Source organism: Schistocerca cancellata, chromosome 4, assembly GCF_023864275.1.
Source record: "Schistocerca cancellata isolate TAMUIC-IGC-003103 chromosome 4, iqSchCanc2.1, whole genome shotgun sequence".
NCBI lineage: Eukaryota > Metazoa > Arthropoda > Insecta > Orthoptera > Acrididae > Schistocerca > Schistocerca cancellata.
This window is the reverse complement of record NC_064629.1, coordinates 291158535-291179746: the sequence shown is the minus strand read 5'-3', so window position 1 is coordinate 291179746 and position 21212 is coordinate 291158535. Positions and strand designations below refer to the sequence as shown.

At 44.8% G+C, this 21212-nt stretch overlaps 1 protein-coding gene across 1 annotated transcript in view; it reads left to right on the top strand.

Annotated features, from left to right (window-relative positions):
* The first annotated feature begins 825 nt into the window (after positions 1-825).
* The window catches only part of LOC126184111 (treacle protein-like), a 302367-nt gene continuing 281980 nt past the window's right edge, over positions 826-21212 (top strand). The window contains exon 1 of the mRNA XM_049926475.1: positions 826-869. The gene's annotated coding sequence lies outside the window, so the exon portion shown is untranslated. The remainder of the gene's footprint in view (positions 870-21212) is intronic.

Below are 21212 nucleotides of genomic sequence, written 5' to 3'. Positions count from 1 at the left end.
AGTACATCAGGCATCGAAGGAACCTCATCAGACGTTGCAAGTACCCTGGCGAGGAACTGTTCTTCGTCCGGAACAGTTGTCACGTGCACGAGGCTTTTGATACGCCCCAACAGAAGCCTGGCGACTTAGAAGAGGAGAAAAGTGTCCATTCCATTGGACTTCCCCTTCCGATCGAACGCCTGGGTTACGTATCGCTGAGTACGCCACGTGCGTGCACAGAAAAGTGTGCAGGTGCTCCATCTAGTAGATTTCCGCATTTGCGGCCCGTATCTTCGCTATAATGACTGCCCATTCGTGTCTCTTCCGCTTACATTCTTTCCTTACGGCGTCACGTGCCCGCAAGGCTATCAGGAGGCATTCAATCTCGCGGTGGGCAGTGGTCATAATGTGCGCGGCATTCGATACGTACGCTTGAAAAAAAGAAACCATCGGAACTGTAATCACAGCTGATAAGCGGTATTTATCTTGTTCAAAAATACTGGTAGTAGTTTAACGGATAAATAATGAACTGAAACTTCCTATTTTGGCTTATCCTATGTATGTATTACATACTATACTTTGTGCTGTAACACAAGGACACGAATTAACATGATTCCATGGCGGCCCACAAATCAATAGTGCTGACCTTCATATTGTATTTTCCAGTAAAGTCTGTAACACAGCGTTACTAATTATTCATACAACAAACTGGAGCTGCATGCGTTAGTGGAAAAGAGTCCCATTTAGCAAATGAAATAATACTGTGTTTTTACAAGTCCGTGTACTGATGCAACTTTATTTTCTGATTACAGGGAGGCGGCGATCCAGATACCTGCAGGTCCACAGCTCCGATGTGCGGCAACGCCATTTCCGTCCAAATCTAGCTGCAGGTCTGTTCCCTTTACCATTCCTCTCTACAGAGAATTCCTACGACGTGTTCTGTTTCAACCGTTTCAGACGGTCAGTGTCAGATCCATCAAAATAGTTCCCTGCAGGATTGTATGTTTGTCATGTAAAATACGTTTAGTGTTGTAAAATTATAAAATGGCCTTACCAATATGCAGCACAGAGGTCTCATTGTCGTTAAATATCTTTCGGTGTTATTAACGTAGGGTGGTGTTAATATACGTAGCAAGAGCGAGAAAGTAATACATTGCCTGGATTCGTCTGATAATGGTTAGAAAGTCATGAATAAAACTATGGCCGGCCGCTGGTGGCCGAGCGGTTCCACGCGCTTCAGTCTGGAACCGCGCGACCGCTACGGTCGCAGGTTCGAATCCTGCCTCGGGCATGGCTGTGTGTGATGTCCTTAGGTTAGTTAGGTTTAAGTAGTTCTAAGTTCTAGGAGACTGATGACCTGAGATGTTAAGTCCCATAGTGCTCAGAGCCATTTGAACCAATAAAACTATGTTATTAACCTGTGTAACGTAATAAAAATATTTTTACAACTTCTTCTTTTATACGTGATATACGAGTACGTAAAGAATCCATAATAATGCATAAAAGTACAGATTGCACTCTTTCAACACGGGTTTAAGAAAACATCTAGCGACACGTCGGCATTATTACCGGAATAATAAACATAATTACAGTTTTTAATCATAGTAGAATTGCTAATGGAACCATCTGCTCCATTATTCCGACGTCATTACCTTCCTTGACCTCCACCCAATTCCCCTGGATCCCAAAGATCCCGCCCAGTCCAGACCCACCTCAGTTACTACACATTCTGTGGTAACCGCAGGTACCTCAAAAACGGGCAATTTTGCGGACATAATGGAGCACCGTTGTAATGTATATCGTGTGAACAGGGCCGATTCCTAGAGCAGGAGTTCATCAGAATATACCGTAATAATCTCATTTTGAAAATGTAGCAACGAACACTGCTTCTCTTTGTTTCTTGTGAAGATCCCTACCTCCTCCAATGTGTGTAAATATCGTCCATTAGCGGCAGATTGTAATGTTATTTTTCCGACTGCAGGTCGGCGTCACAAAATTTCTCTTCATCTGGCCGACGAAATGCTTGTTATAGTCACCGGATGTACGATTCTATGCTCCTGAATTAGTAAATCTACTATTTGCTCTCTAGTTGTCATGTCGAAGACGAAATTTATACATTTTTTAATGTTGAACGTAATCTTTATAACTCTTTACATGCTCAGTTGTATCAGATATTATCATGTTTAATCGGAATAATTTTTTTATCATTAACATAATTGTTGGTTTTTTTTTACAATTTTTTCTCTTCAGATATATCAGTCACGACTGTCACCAACACGATTATAATGTACTTCATGAAAGGAATTTATAACTACATTTGAACTCACGTGCGCGCATACGCACCCGACTCTCTCTCTCTCTCTCTCTCTCTCTCTCTCTGTGTGTGTGTGTGTGTGTGTGTGTGTGTGTGTGTGTGTGTGTGCGTGCGTGTGTGTGTGTGTGTGCATGCTTTTATTCCTTCGACTTCAAAAGACACTGAGTTTAAAATAGTAATAAAAGACGTAACAGAATTCATTGCGTGATATCAGAAAAAGTGGGAGAGGAGTAGATCTGTGGTTGCAAAAGCCAACTCGAAACACTGCGGAAAGAATCGCACGAGAGCGGTGGCAAGGGTCGGGTGACGTATTTCCAAACCCTGGATGCTAGTCGTGCTACTTGATGTCCATGAAATATTGCGTACGCCACGTAAGACCATTCCAGTATCAAGCAGAATATGAAAAGTAAATACCCCGAATGAGTGATCCCAAATGACAAAAGGTTCATTCAGGATGTACAGGTTTTAAAATATACGCGACAGGAATCATGGGTCCAACACTTATGGACAGATATTTTTAGGCAACGTTTTCAATATCTATTATAGCCTCCTCTAACTGCAACACAGCCATGCAAGTATCTACGATAACGATTACAGACGTGTTGGATTTTATGTTGGGATATAGTACTCCTCACGTAATTCGCGTGTTCACGTGATTTGTTAAGGGCTATTGCTGGTAGCCGGCCGGAGTTGCCGAGCGGTTAAAGGCGCTACAGTCTGGAACCGCACGACCGCTACGGTCGCAGGTTCGAATCCTGCCTCGGGCATGGATGTGTGTGATGTCCTTAGGTTAGTTAGGTTTAAGTAGTTCTAAGTTCTAGGGGACTTATGACCACAGCAGTTGAGTCCCATAGTGCTCAGGGCCATTTTTTTTTATTGCTGGTAGCGCCGGACCATCTTGTCCTCACCATTAAGGGTCAGGTCTAGTGATCGTGTTGGCCAAGGGAGGTTAAGATTTTAAAATGCGCGTTGGCCAACGTGATAAACTGTGTGCATAGCCATTGTCCCCCTAGAAGAGCACAAGCATTAGACTTTTTAAGTACGGCGACAGAATGAATGCCCTGTGTGATCATCTGTAGATCCATTCTGCATTTTCTATTATTTCCACAACAAATATAAGACTTTTTCGGTCATAGTAGTCCATGATCATTTGCATATTGGTGCCTGAACCTAGTCCTGAACGTCCCTGCCTGAAGCACTCCAGTGTATGTCAATCTACTGATAAAGTCTGCAATTGCCACTTGAAAGGGCAGGTCTTCTCTCATCCCTAAACATAACATACGGGCATTAATCCTTGTAATTGCGTCTCTCGCTACATCTCAGAAGGCGCGTGAGGGGAGAGACTGCCTGGCGAGTGACACCCTTGAGCTAGCCTAACTACCAGAAAGCGGCCTGATTATCCACTCTGGATGCAAAACTCATCCTACTTTGTATAGCTGTTGCTGAGTGATCTGCAGTATCACCTTGGTAGATGCGACGCTCCAGGAGTGAATACGTACGCACACACACCTTCCTTATACTACCGACACCAACACTAATACGCATCTAAACTGATGGATAACTTGTAATGTGTGGATACATTTCTCCAACACCCACCGAAGTGGCCCAGTGGTAAGACGCTGGAATCGTTTCCGGGAGGACAGCGATACAGATTTCTTAAGACGAATGCCGGGAGGAGTTCTTTAAAAGGGTACGGCCGATTCCCTGCCCCATCGATAAAAAATTCCAGCAAGCATTCCGTCTCTTATGACCTCGTTGTGATGGGACGCTCAGGACTGTTCTTATTCCTCTGACAGGTCGCCGAGCCCGCTAGAAGCTTACAAAATACCTTGATGATACTCAGTTTATTGCACTAATTGTGCTCGTCGACGTCATTCCTGGATTGCCTACAGTTTTTAGTAACATAGTGATCGTGTTTCCTTTTCCACTGCTGTCGTTACCGAATCAGATAAGATGCAATGTAATATTATTCTCGCATATGCCGTAACTCTCATTACCTATATTATTCTCTCGCTCCTGCGAATGCAACACTATAGTTACTTACGGACCTGCATTTATTTTTCCATTTATTGTCTACGCCGTATTTCCGATGATGAGGTGCACATTGTCAGTAAATACGACGCGATTTGCAAATCGTGGAAGTATGTTGCAAAAGTCGTGAGACAGTACTCTGGAAAACAGAGGAGCATGATGGTGCTGAATGAGGCAGATATGTCTCGGCATATCATTGCTGTCTTAAAAACGGAGGTAGGGGGTTTGAGTCCTGTCTCGATCGAGGGTATCGGTTTTAAATATTGTCCACTGCTAGGCATACTGAATAATGATAGAAATGAATAATGTATAATGCATATGTGTGTATATAAAAATGAATAGTGGGTCTAACCATTGATACCTGTAATTTCTAATCATGCTGTTGATCTGACTGATTGGTTGCAAAGCTGTGAGTCAGATATGAAGAAAGTTCAAACATCTTCCGGAAATGCAGTGGTGTGCGTCTTACAGACCGCCGATATATCGACAGGTGAACACTCCATTGTTTTCAAGGCACCAAGCAACGATGAACCACTGTGCGAGGAAATTTAAACTTTACGTAGGGGGAGGGAGGTGGGTATGCCGCCGCGTGGGATTAGCCGAGCGGTCTAAAGCTCTGCAGTCATGGACTGTGCGGCTGGTCCCGGCGGAGCTTGAGTCCTCCCTCGGGCATGGGTGTGTTTGTCCTTAGGATAATTTAGGTTAAGTAGTGTGTAAGCTTAGGGACTGATGACCTTAGCAGTTATGTCCCATAAGATTTCACACACATCTGAACATTTTTTGTGGGTATGCCGACCAAGAACCAAATACGTGATATGCAGAGAGACAACACACACACTAATTTCACTTGCCAGTTTAATATCAATTGTATTCTTAATAACGCGTTCCCAATAGTTGAAAGTCCGCGTCGGAATCTCTGTGTTGTTATATTCCATGGGATGGCCCGTGCCAAGGCAATAGGTGGTTTGCTCGGCTGTTGTTAAGTGCGTGTGACACGCCCTGTTCACCGGTCTTCCAAGGTCCTGATGGTCTGACCGGTGTATGACATCTCACTGTTGCATAGGATGCGGTAGACGTCAGCCTTACGAAAACCAATATCATGCTTTAAAGACCCTAAAAGGTCCCTAATATTAGGTGGTGGTCGAAAAAGACACTCAGCACCGCGTTTCCGTAGAGTACGACCATGCCTGTTGGAAATGCTGCCACCTCGTTATTTCATCACTCACTCGAGTAACGGTTGGTCGATAGCAGAACGCGAGTCCGATCTGTCAGTCATTATAGTAATAGGTGACTTGGATGTGGACTAATCAACTGACAAACTTTCTTGGTCTGAGATACACGTGGGTCCTGAGAACCAGTACGAAGTACCCCTTCACACTAAACCAGATGGTGACAGTTATTAACCTGGAGATACTAATCAATGTGCGTTGGCTTCCTATAAACGGTATATCCCAACGTACCGTAAGCCTTCACACAGGGAAGGAAAGACAGCCATCCTTTTCCAACGCCGTAGTGAAGCGAATATTCGAGTGGATTGAAAAAGGCCTTCTAAACCACTGCTTAAATTCTCATTGTCATGTGATCAAAAACAAAAATATCGTCTACATACCAAAAAGAGTATGCAACTTTCAGTGCGGCTGACTCTAGTGCTTGCTCGTCGAAATCTGAAAAAAGTCATTATATGATACGCTAGATGTGTGAACTACTACAATTTCAGTCTGTGATCGATGTGAACTGCTGCAGTCTCAGTCAGTGATTTGCTTGCCGTGAGTTCGTTGGTATGTGAAGGACTTCAAAGCGGGACTTAGAAGCATCAGAACTTCGCGTTGCACAGCAATCGTTAGCTGTTTACCGCACTGAATAATACAGCCACTGTATGGCTCGAAACAACTTCAAAAACTGTTCTGAAATTCCACGAAGAGATAAAATTCGACGCTTGTAGTGTTGTGTTGCGGAAAAAGACCTGGGCGAGGGGTTAAATAGGACGGAGACTATCGGTGCTGCCCGGTGGCACATTTTCCTTTCAGTAGTTTCTGAAAAGTTGAACAGTACTCCCCGCTGTAGCACCGGCCGTCACGACAGACGGATTAACGACTTACTTTGAAGCGTTGAAACGTTTATTGCGTATTGGTTGCCACAGATAAGGAAACGCCACAAATCACCACCAGCAAGTGCGCTGTTTATCTCTACAGTGACTGCTGCAATTCACAATGAATGTTGTTTAACGCCAGAGAACAGAATGTCGTCTGACCTCAGCGATAAACACTGCTCTGCAAAACTTAAGGACGGGCTACATAAAGTAACATCACATATTAACTGCTCGGCGGAAACAAATGAAAGTGAGGCAGCATGTTGCCGGAGGTCTCCCAATCGTGCACAGGAAGTTGGATGTCACAAGGCGTGAGCTCAGCGTGACTGTAGCGTCAAATGGGGCTGGCCCCGCAACACGATGAAGCGGAAGGAACGTAAAACGACAGCGTGTGTCAATCAGCGGGCAGTTACGGTGCTCTATGGTACCTTCTTCACTGCAAGATAATCCAGCGACAACATTTATATGCCTTCACACGAGGAAGAATCAACGAGAAACTGGAAAAAGGAAGAAGTGTGGCGTGTGTAGTCCAGGAGTTTCATATTGCTCAAAACACTGATTCATGTCCATGGGGAGCGTTCCGGACCACAGGCATTGCTGCCTGGTGGAGAGGAGGTGGTAAGTGACCGCAACGTCGTGCAACAGGTGAGAAGTGATCCACGTCAAACACCGGCTGCAATTGCAACCATACTGCAAGGAAAGAGAACTCACACTCCACAGTGACATGGGTGTGATGTCTTTGCCCGACGACCAGGACGTTGTGTTCCGTTGACACCCGCACGTCGGCGGCACCGTTTACGATGGAGCCAAAAGCGTAGAGACTGGACTAACGAGGAGTAGGGTCGCATGCTTTTCTCGGATGAGGGTGGACCCAGTCTGAATGCTGATTCTCGACGTAACTTCGCGTAGTGTTATGGGGGAACACGTAATGCTCTCAGGAATACTTTGGAACATGATAGTTTGGGTTGTCCAGGTTTTATGGTGTGGGAAGCCATAATGTTGCATGGGCCTACTCACCTGACATTCTATTCCTTTCCCGTGTTCGTCTTATCAGGAGTGCATACGGGCCGTATGTTCATTTTATTAAGTGAAAAGGCGCGGTCGCATCGAACACGCAGATGGAGGAGCTTTTGCAACGAGGATATATTCGCCTAATGGATTGGCCTACCCGTTCCCCTATTTAAATCCCAACGAGCACGTGTGGAATGCATTGGGGTGGCGTTTTGCAGCACGTCCAGTGCACCAACGACCATCCAGCAACAATTTTCATCAGCGCTGGACGAGGAATGGAACGCCCTACCACACGAACTCTTTACCCACCCTGCAATCAGCATGGAAGCATGTTGCAGAGTATGCACTGCCGTCCGTGGTGATTATACACCCTATTAAGAACAATGGCCCGCCTTTTGAAATGTCCAGGGGACTACCATAAATCGCGGCGACTTCAATATTATTCAGCATCAGTTGTATTCGTCTTATTGCGTATTTCTTTCAGTTACTATACTGTGCCATTTCTTTCTGTGTATGGCCCAAGTTTCATCGAGTTAAGTAAGTTATTTGGCAGTGGCACATCATGCGAAGCGTACTTCTGTCTTTAAGTTTCCAGCTTCAGTTGTGACAGTGGTTGTGATTGAAAAAAAGCACATTGGCCCTAATAACGGGGTATCAGGAACGCTATCAGACGCCAACTCCGTGCTCACAAGCCACAGATCAGTAATTTGCGGGAATTCCGTGATTTCCAGAGACGTCTGGTGCCACAAAACTGCGGAAAAATATCGAAAACTTGTCGAATCCAACCCAAATAGTATCGTTGATGTATTGCGTTCCAAGAATGGACCAACACGTTCTTAAGCTGGTACTCATAATGTGTTGTCTTATCAGTGTAAATGACGGGATAGGGACGGTACACCTTTTAACAGAGTGATCCTCGGCCATTGACATGTGATCCCTCAAAACTTTTGAGTGACATCCCGAAAAGCATTCCCCACTTTTATTTTTATCTCTTTCTTGCCAATCTCTTTACTGAAACTCATTAGCTTGGACGATAAAAATAAAGAACAATAACCAACATTTTCGAAGATCATTGCCTGTTTAAATCTTCACTTTCTTCTAGGACTGAGAATGTCCATGTCTGAGAAAATCGCGTGCTACGCTCCGTAAATCTTCATTCGCCTTACCTAATACTTATTTTTAAGTGTTCTTCCAATGTCGTGTCGCCTCTTAGTTTACTTATTTTGCGAATTATTTATAACTCTTTACGCCGTGCCTTGCAACTTCGTATCCAAGGCTCTCGATCCTTGTATAAATCTTTTTTCCCATTTCTTTGTTGTATTTCCTCTTCCAGTTATTTTTTTCCTTTCTGCGCAGGGTCTTCATCTCGTTTCTTATATGGAGGCTGCCAACATACTACATTTCTCGCCCATCGTTCGCCTCCTCGTGTCATCACATTTTAAGCGCCATTTGTCCATGTGTACGGTGATGTACGTTGGCGTTTTCATTCGCTCCCTGATTTCTTTATTGGGGATCTTCTCTCGCCATGAAAATACAACTTCTTTTCAAAAAATCCATGTGCACTGCTTCAAGTCTTCTTCTACCTTAATCGTTATTTACCAGATTCTGCTCCATATAAATAAGTCCTTTGTATTGTTGATTCATATAACCTTTTTATCTTTTTCTTAATTTTATCTGTATACCTCAGTGGTTTTTTCATCTATGATAATGACTCTTTGTTTATTTCCTACAGAGAGATATTTTGCTTTAGAAAAAATTGTTGTCAGTCTGGCCTTCTTGAATGTTTCGAAAATTTTCTTTTTCATCTACTCTATATAAGTCAATGTTGATCATCGGCTATAGTAAACTCGACAAGTAATCCCGATCGATAACTAGTCCCATTCCTTCACACTTTTTCATCCGTTCTTTAAAACTTCGTTAAGATAATATTTCAACAGCACCCTTGTTTATGAGCTTTGGGTGGTAGTATTATTCAGGAGATTTCTTTTCCTGTTTTAATTCATGTCTTTAATCTCCAGTGAACGTTTTTAACTGCAGCAGCTTTTGTTATTTAGTGTGCTCTCATCAAGACATCGATATATGGTTCAAATGGCTCTGAGCACTATGGGACTTAACATCTGTGGTCATCAGTCCCCTAGAACTTAGAACTACTTAAACCTAACTAACCTAAGGACATCACACACATCCATGCCCGAGGCAGGATTCGAACCTGCGACCGTAGCAGTCGCGCGGTTCCGGACTGCGCGCCTAGAACCGCTAGACCACCGCGGCCGGCACATCGATATAGATTCTTTATTTTTACAGCGTGATATTTTTAAAAAATCTATGAAAATTATAGGGTTACGTGTAAATAGGCAAGTGATTTGACATGCTCCACATGTTCAGCACTAACCTTATAATCAGATGCTATCGGATTCTTTCTCTTTGTTATTGGCATTACCTTGCATCTATCCACATTTAAAAAGAGCTGCGATGCATTAAACAAAGCGTAAATATTGCGCAATTCTTGTCGTATTTCCTTATGATCATGCTCTCCTGTTGAAAACAGTACGGTCAGCGAACAATCTTGTACTAATGCTATTGACCCTATGTGATAAATCGTTTTTGTATGTTGATGACATTAGTGGTCCTTTCTCGCTTCGGTGGGGCATGCCACACGTCACTTTTGTTTCCGTTAAACATTCGCTGTCCAGTGTGACGCAGTGAGTTTAATTAGTCTAAGTTCATCTAGCAAGTCACACATATCTGTACTCCGTATGATAATATCTTGGTTTTTACCGACGGTGTTGTACAATGGTGAATACTTTTCGGAAGTGTAGCAAGTCGGAATCCACGTTTTCACCTGCATCCACAGTTTACAAGAGATCCTGATCGAAACAAGCGTGCTATATTTCACACGGGTGGTATTTCCGGTTCTAGAAGTGCCCCTCTCGAGTGCAGAAAGAGGCCACCCTTCTCTTGCAGCCATACGGGCGTTCCAGCGAGGGCGATGTGGCTGCGCGTCAGATAAGCACTCGTGGCTAGATACCATGTGCCCTTCAGATAACTGCAACCTCGAGCGCTCCGTGCAAATATGCAGCCGGCGAATCCTCATTGAGATCTCTGTGGACGTTCTCGCCTTTCTGTCGATTAAACATCACAATAAGTCGTTCTGAAAGATCGAGGACGTTGGCAGCGCAGCACACCCGGGTTTCATGTTACACTGTAACTCTCCATACATAACGACGACGCAGAATATTATGGCCCCCCTACTTAGTACCATGTTGGTCTAGTTACGGAATGCATTACACTAGCGATTCTGCGTGACGTGTCGTTGACAAGTCTTTGATACGTTTCTGCAGGTACGAGGCGTGTTTTTTTAAGTAAGGTCCGTTTTGTTGTAGACACTAGTAGTTCGCGCGCATACCGCAACGAGCGCATGCGTCGTGTACCGGCATGCCTCGGGAACAACTGTGCTCAGTTTCAGCTCTGTAGCTACGCTATACAGTTCTGTTCTGTGCTTTCAAAATGTTTAAGGTTATCAACTCGCCCGCCGCGTATGAGGTTCGCTCAGTGATACGGTTTTTATCAGCAAGGAACTTGTCTGCTGCAGAAATTCGTCGACAGATGTGCGAAGTGTACGGTGATACTGTTATGATCGAAAGCAAAGTGCGTAAGTGGGTACGAGAATTCAAAGATGGCCGTGACAACGTCAATGATGAGGACCGCTCCGGTCGCCCTTCTTTGATTACAGACGATTTGGTGGCTTCAGTTGAAGCGCGAATTCGTGAGAACAGGCGCTTCACAATAACAGGTCTCTCAAACGAATTTCCTGACGTGTCGAGATCAGTGCTGTACAACATTGTTTCTGAACACGTAAAGTTTAGGAAACTGTGCTCCCGTTGGGTCCCGAAATTCCTAACAGAGGACCACAAAAACCAAAGATTTGAGTGTGCGTTGAAGTTCTTGACTCGTTATCACGAAGAAGGTGACGGCTTCTGGAGCCGAAACATGGGTTTCGCATATCACGCCCGAATCGAAGCAACAGAGCATGGAATGGAAACACACACACACACTCGCCTGTAAAGGTGAAGGCCAAACAGACTGTCGCAGCGCAAAATCATGGCGTCGGTGTTTTGGGATAGTCATGGTGTTTTGTTGGTCGACTTCATGCAACAAGGAACCACTATCAATGCAGAACCATACCGCCAAACCCTGAAAAAGCTACGCAGACCGATTCAAAACAAAAGACGCGGCATGCTGTCAAAGGGAATTGTCCTTCTCCATGACAATGCAAGACCTCACACTGCAGGTTAGACCCGCGATTTATTGGACAGTTTTCGCTGGGAAGTCTTAGACCACCCACCCTACAGTCCTGATCTTGCGCCGAGCGATTACCATCTGTTCCTCCACCTCAAACAACACCTCAGTGGCAAATGTTACAGTGATGACCAAGACGTGAAAACGGCAGTGAACTCTTGGTTATCGGAGCAGGCGGCAAGTTTTTATGAAGAGGGTATTTTAAAATTGGTTGAGAGGTGCGTGTTTGAACAAACTTGGGAACTATGTCGAAAAATATAGTGAATTATGTACTTTCTGAAAATAAATTTACTTTTTTGAAATAACCTTTTTCAAACGGACCTTACTTAAAAAACAAGCCTCGTATGTGGCACCAGAGTTCTACGCAGTGGTCATGAAATTCCCTTAAATTACGGACGGTGGTTGTGGGCGCTCAGTAGCGTCTCACATCGCGTGATTTTAGTGGCTATGTCACTGTCATGCTCCTCAAATCACTGTAGCATGATTGTGGCCTTGTGACACGGACAGGTATCCTGCTAGAAGATGCCACCGTCATCATCGAAGACACAAAGCGTGAAGGGATGGAGTTGCTCCGCAATAATGTTCACGTAGTCCTCGGCTCTCATGGTGCTTTCGATTACTAACACAGCTGCTGAGAAGTTAAAGCACCGGGAAAAGAGTCGTCCAGACATTTTAAAAATCGAGATTTATTTGCTAGAGAAAATTTATAAATACAAACACGGCAAACAGTATTTATAAGGCGATACATAGTTCCTGTTTACGTTATCCATTATGTTTTTTCTCTGTTAATACCAAATAACTTCATAAAAAACTGTATTTCTCTCATTCAGTAGAGATGAATTTATCGCTGTTCAAAAAGATTGTTTAATAAAAATAGCTTCATTAATTTATGTTCTTATTTATACACAGTGTATGCTTTTTCTCTGCCCACATATTGTAAAACCTCAGTCGTATTGCGCTTTCAGATATCTGGCCTCTATTGTGGGAGAACGTTTAATCCTAGTTGCCATCGAACAAAGCAAAATGATAAAATAGAAACTAAGAAAATGGAAAAACGGGAAATTCATTACTACAGCATCAGCGAGCGTGGCGAAAATAACTTCCTATGTTAGCCCCTCCCCTTCTCAATACCAACGTCAAATTTTTCTACCCGAGTAATCCTGACTTTAGCGTCCCGTCCCTCTCCGTTGACAGTCTGTGTGATACTGCCATTTGAAATGCCTTGTGGAATGTGAGGCTCCGTTTCCTCCGTGTGAATCAATCTTTAGGGAGTAGCGGAATGGTGCACTGTTTTACTCAAAACGCAGGTAGTCTGCGAGGTTCTGTGCACATTTTTCGTTCGCCGTTGAAAGACGAGAGACGTTGACAGATGTGTGAGGATCCCCCATTTGAAGCCATGTAAACTTTCCAAACGCAAGAATAGCTATACAATCTACCTGAACGATGCCCTGTTGTCAAGCGCGATTGCATAATGTCGTTTGTTTCCGATGTGCTCGTACCCTGCCATCGGCGTCCAGAAACGTGTACGTGTATCCAATTGTTCTGTTCTGCATCCATGCAAATCTCTGTGCAGCCACATACCTAGGTTGGGTTCGAGGCGGGGGGGGGGGGGGGGGGGGGACGTAAGATAAAGTCGAAATTTCACTTGTCGCTATGGTTGTTATTGTGACCAAGTGTCAGCAGGCTATGGCTATGCGGGGGTGTGAATTAAGGAATCTTGTTGCTTTCAGTCGTTTCCGGTTACGATCATAAAACTCAGTTTTTTTTTTTTTTTTGGGGGGGGGGGGCGCCTTCAACTGACTGGAATGCCCTCTGCAGCCTGTCCTATCGCTAGCTCTCAAGTGAGCGACCGGAAAGTGTTCTGTGTGAAACGTAGCTTCAAATTCTCTCGATTTTCTTGCCATTTGTAGACTGTTTTCATGCTACTGTATTTGCCGAAAATCATCTCAGAAACTTGGAAATTGACGTACGTCAAAAATTTAGACACTTTTAGCAAAATGTTCTTTGACGTGGGGAGAGGTTCATGACTCCCAGGGCTCCCCCCCTCCTGTGGGCCCCACGTCCGTCTCTGTTCCTTGCAACATGCAAGTCGTCACTAGTCTATCACATAGCGAGGTGATAATGACTCCTCACTGGTTTCTGAGTCCAGAATGTAATTGGCGAGTGATTTTCAGCACTGTGAGCCATTTATCGGGTGTTACAGTCCGCGGTGCCTGTCATCAACAAGCCGGTGTTTCCGGCAGGTGACTCTGCTGGTGGTGGTTTTCCTAGAATCGAGGCGCTCATTGCGTAACTGTCATACCGACAGCAAGTAAGAGCAAGATCACTGCAAGCGCTTGCTTGACCCAAAGTGGCTTGCGGTGTGCGGGAGGGGGGCCAGTAAATTCGCGCAGCTCGGCGGAAGTTGCCGACGATGGCCGACACTACCTCGTGTAGCAACGCGGAAACCACGCGGAGGCGCAGAGGCTGCGAAGTTAACTTGTGCGCAGGCTCGATGCTCCTCCGTAGACCTCGCGCTGTGTTGGGGCGTAGCTAACGGTCGTGTATCCTGAAACAGCCCAGCCCGTACGTGATCAAACTCGGTTGTAAATTCTCTCTTTTCTATGCACGCGTTTGTCATACAAGGCCGTGCACATACAAACAAAGTTTGTCAATTTACCCTCGCTTTTGAAGAAGATGCTATCGGTATCGTGGAATAGGTATTTTGGGACTAATGGGAATGGCTACAATATAAACAAAGTGTTTCTTGCATTGAATTTAGCAGCCGCGCAGGATTAGCCGAGCTGTTTAGGGCGCTGCAGTCATGGAGTGTGCAGCTAGTCCCGGCGAAGGTTCGAGTCCTCCCTCGGACATGGGTGTGTGTGTTTGTCCTTAGGATAATTTAGGTTAAGTAAAAAAATGGTTCAAATGGCTCTGAGCACTATGGGACTCAACATCTTAGGTCATAAGTCCCCTAGAACTTAGAACTACTTAAACCTAACTAACCTAAGGACATCACACACACCCATGCCCGAGGCAGGATTCGAACCTGCGACCGTAGCAGTCCCGCGGTTCCGGACTGCAGCGCCAGAACCGCTAGACCACCGCGGCCGGCTAGGTTAAGTAGTGTGTAATCTTAGGGACTGATGACCTTAGCAGTAAGTCCCATAAGATTTCACACACTTTTTTTTTTTTTAATTTAGCACTGTGTATAAAGAAGGAAAAGACGAGACGCTGATCTACGGAATGTTTGAAGTTGAGAGAGAAATATACCCGTCACAGTCTGCTCCAGAAAATACACGGAAGCGCCAAAGAAAGTGGTATCGGCATGCGTATTGAAATACAGAGATATGTAAACAGGCAAAATGCGGCCTGCGGTCGTCAGCGGCTCTATAACACAAGTTGTGGCGCAGTTGTTATATCGGTTACAGCTGCTACAATGGGAGGTTATCAATATTTAAGTGAGTTTGAACGTGGTTGATGTTATAGTCAGCGCACGAGCGATGGGACGCAGCGTCTCCGATGTTGCAATGAAGTGTGGACTCTCCCGTACGACCATTTCGCGAGTGTACCGCGAATATCAGGAATCCCGTAAAGCATCAAATCTGCGACATCGCTGCAGTCGGAAAATGATCCTGCAAGAATGGGACCATTGACGACTGAAGAGAAACCTCGTTTCTGCGGCTTATATTCTTTGTTCATTTCCAGCTGTTTTTGTCAAATTCTCACTGCTATGAAGTACGATATTGTCATTGTTTTGTGGAAATTTATTAGGGTTTCTTTCTTCACTTTTCTATTCAGTGGCCTGTATATGGTCCCATTAATATAACTGAATCCTTAAATTTTTTCGGGATGTCTTTTTTGTGTGAAGGAGATTGTATTTCCCAATAAGTTGATTTCATTCACCCCATCTGTTTCCTATTCGTTTATTACAATTTTTCTTCGAGCGGGTCTTGGCCTTTAATAACTATGACTTGTTTTTCGGGTCGAAACTGGTAAGTTATAGCTCTTGGCAGTAATATATAATGGCTTTTTGAAGGGTGCCACCGCCATCACTATAAGAAATTTTTTTACTACCAAAGAGTGTTGTCATTAGATAATTCCATTTTTAAAGTTACGGGTGTCAAACTAGAAGAAAAACTTATACTTGCGACAAGGATACCTCTTGTCTGCGATACATTATAATATCTGGGTTGATGATATGTGGAGACAATGGCTAAAAGAGCTACTTCCTTCGTGGATGAATTGCTTTTCCTCATTATTCTGTTGAATCAGCCGTACGATCTGCCTTCTCTCGAACTACTTGTCATTGTTGCGTCTTACATCCCTCAAACGAATCCGCCTGTTATTTGACCATTATCAGAGACTCTAGTGAACGTTCGGAGATTCTTTATAGATCCGTTCGTAGTAAAGCTCTGTGTGTTGTATGAACGTGCTCGAGCAAAGACGAGAAAAAAGATGAAAAACTTTTTCTGCGTACTTCGCGAGGGATAAAGCAAAAGGAGAGTGTTATTACGGATTTGCTGGTGTTTTCTAGGAAGCTGACTGTCGGCCTGAGAAGAGGCACGTGAGCTGCCACTCCGCTAAGTAGACGCGTCTCTGTGGGAGCGGGGCTTTGCGAGCAGTCGGCTTTACGAGCGCTGCGCGCAAACACGTGCCACTCTTACCCAGGGTTATCGCGGGTCGTTTTCCGGTCGACCAACGTTTATTTCAATTTCCTCCGCTCGTACCGAACCGCTGCGTCCCGATTGATACTGACGTAGACTGCCCGTTAAACTCTGAAATCCCCGCAGCCGCTAAGTGACTCGACTTTTATGTAAGCCTCGTGTCATACGGGTCGCATCCGCGGATGAGGTGGAGTGACCGCTCCGGCACAGAAATGCTAAACCCATGGTTTCCCGCATTGCCGCCGACCATGAAGGGGTTTTTAGTCGCCCGTATTTCGAGTAAAAAGAAAATAATGGCAGTGAGTTAAAGTAGACCGATAAATACCAAATCATCCACTTTATTCAACGGACAGAGTTGAGAAGGCAAACAGGTTTGGGACAGAAGCCGAGATGTGTATGCAGGACAACCCGAATGTGTGTTAATTTGGCAGGTGTATTTAGATTCCATCAGTGCAGCCACCAGAGAATGCGTATTTTTCTCAAAATGGTTCAAATGGCTCTGAGCACTATGGGACTTAACATCTGAGGTCATCAGTCCCCTAGAACTTAGAACTACTTAAACCTAACTAACCTAAGGACAGCACACACATCCATACCCGAGGCAGGATGCGAACCTGCGACGTAGCGGACGCGCGGTTCCAGACTGAAGCGCCTAGAACCGCTCGGCCACATCGGCCGGCCGTATTTATGTCCCCACATGTGTTTCATTGTAGTGATACAAAACATAGTCACTGGTCTGCAATGAAACGCATTTACAATTGTGGTTCGCTTTTTGAATTTATAAGTAGTTCGTTACAAGAAGGTATGAGGTGTGATTTTCTTTCCTTTCGACATTTTGAGTCCGATTTTCGCATGCGTCGGGAAGTGCAGTGTGTTTGCACATTTTTGAAGGACTCCTACTTTTGCACTGATTGTTGTTGCCTGCTCTCACGTTTCTTTGCAGCACTACACATTTCTTGACGTAAACGTGACCGCAGGCAATAAACATCAGTCTCAATGAAGGCACAGCCCTATCTCAAACATGTGCAAGCGGACGACTCTTCCTATATGAGCGCAAATCGGACAGAAATTGCCTTAAGGAAAAAAAAATCACACCTCAGTATCTTTAATATCGAACTGCCTTTAGATCCGTAAAGCAAACCAGAAACGTAAATATGTTTGATTGCAGACGACTAACGATATTTTACATCAATAACTCTAAACGATGTAAACGCACATTTAGTTTAGCTGCATGGACGGAATGTAAATACCTTTGATAACTGTAAAGCAACCACGTACACCAAGGCCACACCTGTAGAGAGTTCAGTTTGGTTATGGTTGGCCTGATCCCTCGTTTATTCACCAAGTACCTTTTGGATAAGTATGCGAAACCCAACATCAGCTGAGACTCTCGCGAATCGCCTTGTAGAGTAGAAGGCTGATGCGAGATGGGGAAATCGGTGGCAATGCGACACAGGAACTCAGAGACGTATCTGTGATCAACATCGGCTTGTTTGTGAAATCTTTCATCACTGGTTTACCCCGAGTGTTCTGTATCCAGTGTACAATGGATGCGTTTTGGGTAAGATGCTAATTTTAGACATAGCTACGTGGTGCAGTGACGAAATTCTGAATTTATTTTATCCGTAATGGAAGCTGTCGAACACTGTGAGTGTTCCTTTAAGGGCAATGTGGAACAAAATCCACAGCCAGTCACTTTTGGAAACCACGACCGGTTTCGGGGCTTATACCCATTTTCAGGCGATTACATTCCGATTTGTCTTTAGACACTCAGTGACAGAGTTCAATAAATATCGGGTTTTCAAATGGTAATTGCATATTTGACCCCAACCTAGTCATATGAAGCACTATATTTCTTTATTTATACAGTAAAATAACTACATTAGATTCAGATATGCTATTATCATTTCGAAACTACACTCCTGGAAATTGAAATAAGAACACCGTGAATTCATTGTCCCAGGAAGGGGAAACTTTATTGACACATTCCTGGGGTCAGATACATCACATGATCACACTGACAGAACCACAGGCACATAGACACAGGCAACAGAGCATGCACAATGTCGGCACTAGTACAGTGTATATCCACCTTTCGCAGCAATGCAGGCTGCTATTCTCCCATGGAGACGATCGTAGAGATGCTGGATGTAGTCCTGTGGAACGGCTTGCCATGCCATTTCCACCTGGCGCCTCAGTTGGACCAGCGTTCGTGCTGGACGTGCAGATCGCGTGAGACGACGCTTCATCCAGTCCCAAACATGCTCAATGGGGGACAGATCCGGAGATCTTGCTGGCCAGGGTAGTTGACTTACACCTTATAGAGCACGTTGGGTGGCACGGGATACATGCGGACGTGCATTGTCCTGTTGGAACAGCAAGTTCCCTTGCCGGTCTAGGAATGGTAGAACGATGGATTCGATGACGGTTTGGATGTACCGTGCACTATTCAGTGTCCCCTCGACGATCACCAGTGGTGTACGGCCAGTGTAGGAGATCGCTCCCCACACCATGATTCCGGGTGTTGGCCCTGTGTGCCTCGGTCGTATGCAGTCCTGATTGTGGCGCTCACCTGCACGGCGCCAAACACGCATACGACCATCATTGGCACCAAGGCAGAAGCGACTCTCATCGCTGAAGACGACACGTCTCCATTCGTCCCTCCATTCACGCCTGTCGCGACACCACTGGAGGCGGGCTGCACGATGTTGGGGCGTGAGCGGAAGACGGCCTAACCGTGTGCGGGACCGTAGCCCAGCTTCATGGAGACGGTTGCGAATGGTCCTCGCCGATACCCCAGGAGCAACAGTGTCCCTAATTTGCTGGGAAGTGGCGGTGCGGTCCCCTACGGCACTGCGTAGGATCCTACGGTCTTGGCGTGCATCCGTGCGTCGCTGCGGTCCGGTCCCAGGTCGACGGGCACGTGCACCTTCCGCCGACCACTGGCGACAACATCGATGTACTGTGGAGACCTCACGCCCCACGTGTTGAGCAATTCGGCGGTACGTCCACCCGGCCTCCCGCATGCCCACTATACGCTCTCGCTCAAAGTCCGTCAACTGCACATACGGTTCACGTCCACGCTGTCGCGGCATGCTACCAGTGTTAAAGACTGCGATGGAGCTCTGTATGCCACGGCAAACTGGCTGACACTGACGGCGGCGGTGCACAAATGCTGCGCAGCTAGCGCCATTCGACGGCCAACACCGCGGTTCCTGGTGTGTCCGCTGTGCCGTGCGTGTGATCATTGCTTGTACAGCCCTCTCGCAGTGTCCGGAGCAAGTATGGTGGGTCTGACACACCGGTGTCAATGTGTTCTTTTTTCCATTTCCAGGAGTGTAGGTCTACGCTATCTGATCAAAAGTACATGAACACCTATTAGTGGACATTAATATGGGGTATGCCCGCACTTCGCCTTTATGACGGCTCCATCTTTGCACGGGAGACTTTCAGTGAGGCGTCTGGACGTCTGTAGACAAGTGGCAGCCCAATTTTCCTGAAGAGTCGAAAGTGGAAAAGTTTTTTTTGTGGCTAATTGAAACCAAAGTAAAGATTCCATTCGTGGTTACCACACTGATAGGTGGTATTATTTGTATCGTGTATACACTAAGTGAGATTTTCAAATTTCGAATTTCCCATTTTACTGCAGCAACGCTTTTTAATATTCATATGTTTATTTTTATTATTTTACTGGCCTTTTTTTCTTTGAGTATCCGCATAAATACAGTGTGAGAGAGGAGGAAAGATACATGCTTTGATGGGTGATAGCATTAGTGATTCTGAATAAAAAAAAAAATTGTAGCACATCCCCTGTTCCGAATGATTTTCGAGACAAAACACATTTAATATCACTTTAGTACGTTTTTCTTCAATAATTCTAGAAGTACACCCTCCAACGAAAACGTGTCGCAGTAAAATATTAAACTTCATCAAATTTCCTTCAAAAAAAGACCCTATTCATTTTTTACTGTAGGACTAACAGAGTGCGCGAACAGAGCGCAATAATATAGAAAATCTCGGTCGAAGAACATATGCTGTAGCTTAGGTATTTTTTCAGGCCAGTTTGAGGTAGTTTCCCGACCTGATAGACACGAGTGTTCTGTGTCAAACTGTTGGTCTCAGCTTCGTGTACACTATTGTGGTACGTAGTAAAGAATGACAATATTTAAATAATACAGAAAATAAATAACAGTGTACATTAAATGTGTTCTATCTCGGAAACCATTCGGAATAGGGCAATTAGCATATGAAGTTTTTTTTGTTCAGAATCACTAATACTATCACCTCTCAAAGCATGTACCTTTCCTCCGAACTCATCCTGTAAACTTACATAGCTATCTGCAAGCGTTAGTTCGCCTTCGTTTGGTCAGTGTTGTATCTTTGCCTTTCCCGTCTCCTGGCAACAATTATCTGTCAAACCATCAGGAACAGTTAAATTTGTAAACCAAAACGAATGGAAGCACATAATATCAACACGCTGCCAGTTTCATATGTATAGCACTCTTTTTCTAGGTAAGTATCATTTCGTTAGTTTACGTTCACACTATTGTGTTCCCTTTTCGTGGCAGCAAAGTAGTGTGTTTTTTAATACAGCTATACACTCGATGATAGCTTAAAAAGCCGAAATTAGTTTTGGAGCCAAGAAGAAGTCTAAATAAATACAGCAGAAGTGGAAAAATGCCACAGTCACTTAAAAAAAAAAAACAGCTGTGGTGATCACTGTGTAGAATATGAGTGACAGAGAAGCTACGGCACTAAGTTTATTACATTACTTTATTTGGACAGTGGGGGTCATGTTGAAGGAACTATGGCGACATTCACCCTAACTGATGACGGTAACCAC